Source organism: Dioscorea cayenensis, chromosome 18 (genome assembly GCF_009730915.1).
Source record: "Dioscorea cayenensis subsp. rotundata cultivar TDr96_F1 chromosome 18, TDr96_F1_v2_PseudoChromosome.rev07_lg8_w22 25.fasta, whole genome shotgun sequence".
In the NCBI taxonomy this organism is placed as follows: domain Eukaryota; kingdom Viridiplantae; phylum Streptophyta; class Magnoliopsida; order Dioscoreales; family Dioscoreaceae; genus Dioscorea; species Dioscorea cayenensis.
Window position 1 is genome coordinate 15,428,071 of NC_052488.1, and position 6,874 is coordinate 15,434,944.

Here is a 6,874-nt window from a genome sequence, read left to right on the forward strand (position 1 = left end):
TTTCAATTCCATTGCAAAGTATCAGAACAAATGTCAAACACTCATCGAGCTAGAGTACGCTTCAGCAATGGATCATACGTCCGTGATTTTGTTACAGAACATACCCCTTAAGTTTCGTGCATATATCTACACAAGAAGACTTGTTATAAATCCTTCAAAAAGCAACAAAAGTGATTAAGTAATAAGCAACTATATTTTGACATTTTACCTCTCAATAGAATACATCCATCTATAGTTGATTTGGGCCAGCAACTTTAGCTTCCCTAAAGCTAAATGAATAGTAAATGTACCATAATATCAAAGAAAGATGGTGGAAATATTTTTTCTAACCTACAAAGAGTATGTGAAATTTGTTCTTCAAGTCGATCCAAATCTTCTGATCTTAAAATTTTAGAACACAAAGCTTTAAAAACATACTTAGTTCTATCAAAGCATTAGAAACTAGTCGAGGTAATAGATCTCAGTACGTTAATGGCGGTAGCTCTCCAGAAAACACATGGCAATCATGTGTTTTTCATTCCAGATATTCTGTTATCTTTAACATTTACACACCTTGACAAATTTTTCTGAGTAGCCATCGAAATTTAATTTGTTGTAAATCATTGACATAGCTTTCTTCTCATCATTTGACAACATATAACAAGCGAATGGTAGCAATATCCTTCCATTAACTTCTTTCTGATGGAGTGGTTGTCGAATGCCCATCTCCTGTAAATCTAGACGAGCCTTTCAATGAATCTTTTTGTTTTTACTCCTCAATATTCATCGATGTTCCAATAATATTGTCAAACATATTTCAATATGCATCACATCTAAGTTATGACGCAAACTATTTGGATTATGCTCAATAGGGTAAATTGAAAAAAATACTATGTTTTTTCCAATTATGTTCAATTCCCTGCCCAGGAAGTTTTTGCTTTTTCCCTGCTTTCCCAAACTCCATTTGCTTCAAATGACGAAGTTGGTTAAGAACATCATCACCACTTAGCTGTTTTGGTGAAGCTCTTCTTTCTTTTGTACCATCAAATTGTGCTGCTTGTTCTCGCCATTTATGATTTAGTGGTAAAAATCGACGATGCCCCATGTAACAAGTTTTGGCCCCATTCCGCAAATGATAATGGCATGTCTTATTATTACAGCAAGGACAAGCGAGCTTTCCTTGAGTACTCCAACCAGAAACATAGCCATATGTAGGAAAGTCATTTATAGTCCACATTAGTGCTGACCTCATTTGAAAATTCTCTTTCATTGAAGCATCATAAGTATCCACCCCGGATTCCCAAAAGAATTTTTCAATTCATCAATCAATGGCCTCATGTATACATCAATGTCATTTCCTGGGCCTTTAGGTCCTGGAATCAATAAAGTTACAAATGAATATGACTCTTTCATGCTGATCCATGGCAGAAGATTATAAGGAAAAAAATAACCAGACAAATGTTGTATGTAATATTCATATTCCCAATAGGATTGAATCAATCAGTAACTAAACCAAGCCATACATTTCGAGGATCACAAGCAAAATGATTATAAATATTGTCAAAATTTCTCCAAGACTCTACATTTCATCTGCGATGACATAGGACTCCATCATTTATGCCTTTTTCACTATGCCACCCTCATATCTTTAGCTGTTTTTGGAGACATAAAAAGTCTTTTGTAATCTTGGTGTAATAGGAAAAAATATCTTAGTACTTTATTGGCAATTTTTCTTTTTTCTTTTTATATCACTGCTTTTCATTTGATTTCCATCTTGAAAGACCACAAACCGGACATTGAGTTGCATCTCAAATGCTCTTTTGTAGTAGATAATACAATCATTTGACATGCATCAATTTTTTTCATAATGCAAACCAAGATCACTGACCATTTTCTTTGCTTCATAGTTTGAATTTGGCATTGTTTTTAACATAGGAAATGCATCCTTCAACAATGTCAACAACATGTTAAATGAATTATTACTCCAAGCATTCATACACTTGATATGCATTAATTTCACCACAAAGGATAAGATAGAATACTTGTCACAACCAGGAAATAAAGGTTGTTTAGCATCATCCAATAATTTGAAAAAAAATTTTGCATCTTCATTTGGCTCTTGAGGGTTATTAGGATTGTGTTCTCTTTCATCTGCTATATGGGGATAGACATCTGCAATCATATCAACCATATCATCAACTTTTTTCATATCCACCTCATGTACTTCTTCCTCATAAACCAACTTATCACCGTCTTCGCCATCACTATCTTCTTCTCCGTGCAAATACTCAAAAGTTATAAGTCCGCATAATTCCTCTATATAATAAATGGATGTGGACTTCTTCTCTAATTAGTCGATATCTATTGCAACAGTCCACACAAGGACAATTAATTTTCATGTCTTCATCTTTCACATGATCAAATGCATAATCAAGAAATTTTTCAACACCATTAAAATACTCTATGCATGATCTGGTAGGAAGATTCATCCAAGACTTATCAAGAGTCATTTCAATTTCTACAATGCTTCTTATTATCAGTATTGTTGTCGTCGGTTTCCTGTAAGTTATAAACATTACTTCTTTTTAAACTTTATTTTACAGAGATTAAGAATGAGCATGTAATATCAAGGTTTTTAGTCTATGTTGGCAAACATACTTATTGGTAATACATGAAACACCCACATGTTAATAATTTCATGCAGAAAAAAGAAATTAAATCACTAAGATATAATAGCTTTTCAAGAATTTTAAAAAAAAGGAACCTTGTCATGATGTTATAATCGCTTTTCAAATTAGTAAATAGATAATAACTTTATGCATTAAATCACTACAGATATAATAGTTTTTCAAGAATTTAAAATTAAGGAACCCTCATTATGTGATATTATATTGCAATAAACATTTATATTTAGCTATATTCAATACTTATTGTAAAGAACCATTGGTTATAAATATCTAAATTAATCAAATTAATCCATAACCAACAAATCTTGAACTATATGATGGGAACATCCAACTAATTAAAGCTATAACATTATCTTACCTTTCTAAAAGATGGAACTTGTTGCAATCTTTTAGTGAAAAACAACATTTACCTGCATGTTCCCATAAAAAAACTGTAAGTGATTGTCTTATGATTAAAATTAATAGTAAATCTGGGCATAGCATCTAAGCATTAAAAATATTTCTTAGAAAAAAAATAATGAGTATGAGATAATTTTGAAACCAACATTAGCATCAATGAATCAACTCACTCAATAATTCTTTCAAAAATTTGATACCGCATGCAATTTTCCTTCTGCACTTTTTCACAAAAATAATCGAAAACAACAATAATAATCATGAGTTAGAAAAATAAAAATAATATATATATATATATATATATAAAACACACGATAAGCATATTTAGCTATATATTCTTATAGTACACATCAAGTTGCAAATTTTATGATTTATTAATTTTTCTTTGATTTTTCTTTTTTCTCAAACTAAAGAAAACAATAAACACATGCATGAGTTTATAGTCATTTAAACGTGAATTTGATGGTTTAAATAGATGATAACATATGTTGATTTTTTTTTTTTGTCTTTAACCACCGAATTTTTATTATTTGTGAACTTTAAAAAGTTTGAATAAAGTACGGAAAGCTCTATATCTCTCTCTAGACATAAAGTTAATTTTTATACACAAATTAATATTTGAACTCCAAAAATAATGACTTAAGTAAAGTAAATCTATCATTTGAACTAACTTTAGTTGGTTTGTTTAGTGTTTTATTAGTTTTAGTATACCCATTTTTTAAAAACAATATTAAATATAAAAAAATTCAAAAAAAGAAAAATGTTTGTTTACAACACAAAGAAAGATAGATGTTTTCTAACACTCCATTGTGTCTTGCCTCCTTTGATTAGCCTAGACTTGCTGTTCAATTAGTTGATTAAGAAAGCAAGCTAGGTGGCTTGCACTGGTTTATTGTACCATGTTCATCAGAAGTGTGTACCTTTGTATGTACATAGATGAGTTGTCAAATAACAATACCTAAGTTGCAATGGAGAAACATGGAAATCCATACTCAAATAATGTATGGTAGGTAGATGGGCTTGTAATATATATATATATATATATATATGTGTGTGTGTGTATATGTATATATATATATATATATGTATATGTATATATGTATATGTATATATATATATATATATATGTATATGTATATATGCTAGTAAATGGTGGGTTGTATGATTGATAATTTAAGGCCATGGGCCCATTGCTAGTTTCAAGATATATGGTGTTTTAATATAACACATATTCTCTTATTATATATAATGTCACAATATGATAAAGAAGTTTTGACAAAACCCAATGCAGATTGTGACTACTTGTGTGTCCAAGAAACATATACAAACAATATAATAAGTTATAACAAGTTCACTAAGTAATTAATTAATTAGGTCCCCAAGACAAATATATATATATATATATATATGTAATGACAATATAATGCTACCTTTTTCCTCTTTTCTTCTCTTTCTTAGATATGTAACATGTTACATATACACACATGTTTAGTTTTCACTACTCTCACTTACTATGAAATGGTAATTCTATTCTACTAAAATAGAACCATGATCTAAAAATGGCCACTCCAATGGTATGTCTCCTTCTTCTCCAAAGTTGACTTAAAACACCCACACATAGAAAATAGAGAGCAATAATTCCCTAAGTTGAGTAAGGAGCTGGGGTTTGAACAAGAAAAGAAACTTATGGCTTTAGTGGATACAGTGAATACAGTTCTCATAGTGGACACCACCATTAAATATATATATATATATATATATATATATATATATATGTATATTAAAATATATGAATATTTTGATTTTTAATAAATCAGGTAAGAGGGACCCGTCACCTTTTGCTCAATTGATAGTGCACTATGCATGTCTCAAATATCTCTGAGCAAGTGAGCATGTCCCTTTCTTACTTTTTCTCTCCATTATTAATTAGTTCACAACTTATAACTGACTTAATATCATTTTCTTAGGACCACCATGCCACCATCATTTCTAATCACCTTGTCAACTTATTCCCTCTCTGCATGCCATTCATTCAACTTCAATGCAAACTCAGATCATCATCTCTTATTAATTATTTTATTTTTTTAATATCTAAATAGTAACAACAGTAAATGTTTTGGAGATAAAGATAAGATCAAGTCATATATTAAAATGATATGTTGTGGGGGAGACATCATATCAAACAGTTTAAAACTATATTTAGTTTAGTTTAGTTTATAAACAAGAATATCAAGTGACAAATATATATGTCTACCTTTCTCTCTTTCCAAAATAACACATTAATGAAAACAAAAACAAAAAACAACATCCACTTCGGAACTTTATATGCATTTTATCAAGATGATTAAGTGAATATATATAATGCATGATGTCACATGGAATTTCATAAGGAAGTGGGGGATTAAAAGGGAATAATATATACATGGTTAATTATTGTGAGAGAACTGCATGCATTGATATAATGCATGCATGTTCATTATAAACGTAGGGTGTCCTAGAGCTAAAAGAAGAAGAACCACTTGTCCATGGCTAGAAAGTCCAAACCTTAGCTAGAGAAATCCAAGCACTAGTATATATCATTATGCCTTCAAACTTATGAACAATATTGGCGCATACACCATATTCAAGAGGTTCCCACGCACCACCTTAATTATTAACATTGCATTTAATCTCTTAACTTATATATATATATATATGTAGATGGCATATACTTAATTTGTTACATATATCTTTGGAAACTATGGTTGTTTCATATCTTGGAGTATGAGGAATCTCTTTGTTTGTTCATCATGCACCCTCAGAATCAGAGGAAGAAGAAGAAGAAAAGCAGAACTAGATAACCAAATAATTAATTAGTTGGTTATGCCTGCTGGATTAATTGCATTATTATAATTAATTAAGATGTGTATTTTTATAAATATTAACATTTGAAATTTGATAGAAAGTGTTTCATCATATGATTAATTAAAAGATTTAACTTGTTTTTAATATAATGGAGACATTGTTTCAGAAAACTAACAACATTAATTGCTAGTAATAGAAGGGAATATATATTTTTCACAACTTAATATATATCTCATGAAAAAAATCCAAATAATAATAAGAACAAGTGCTGATCAAGTAAATTGATTATGAAGTTAAATACCTGAGCGACTGAGAGAGACCCGGATCTCCGGTGAGGTTGCGTAGCCCGTCCACGACGAAGCGAGGGTTGCCGGCCAAGTCAAGTCCAGCGAAGGCCGGAGACGTTCACAGAGAAAACACAGCGTCTACGGCAAGATACACCAACCCACGTCGAGCTGGAGTCGGAACAGCACGGCCAGTGACGCACGCGGAGCCCTAACGACGTACGAATTCTAAAGAGTGCGGCTAGATCTTTGCCGAAAGTAAGGTATTGGGCTGTCGTCGGCGCCGGCGACTCAAAACAAGGGCAAACAACGGCAGACCGGAGAAGAAAAAGAAAAGCGGCGGCGCGGCTAACTGAACAAGATGATGGCTGGTGAGAAAGATTAGGGAGAAGATGATGGTTGGTGAGAAAAGCCAGCTGGTTTTCTTTCTCAAAGATAAAAAAACATTATCTTTTAATGAAATTTTATAATTTATAAAAGTTTCTGTACTCTCTTTCAAATATTTTAAAAAAGAAAAAATAATAATTTTATAAATATATATCCAACATAAAAAAGAAAATTTTCTTATTCTCTATTTTATGGTATTATTGTATTTTTTTCCTATTTTTGTAATATTTTCATAAATTTTAAAGAATAAAACCAAATAAAAATTTTAAATTTTTAAGTTTTTATAATTAATTTAAA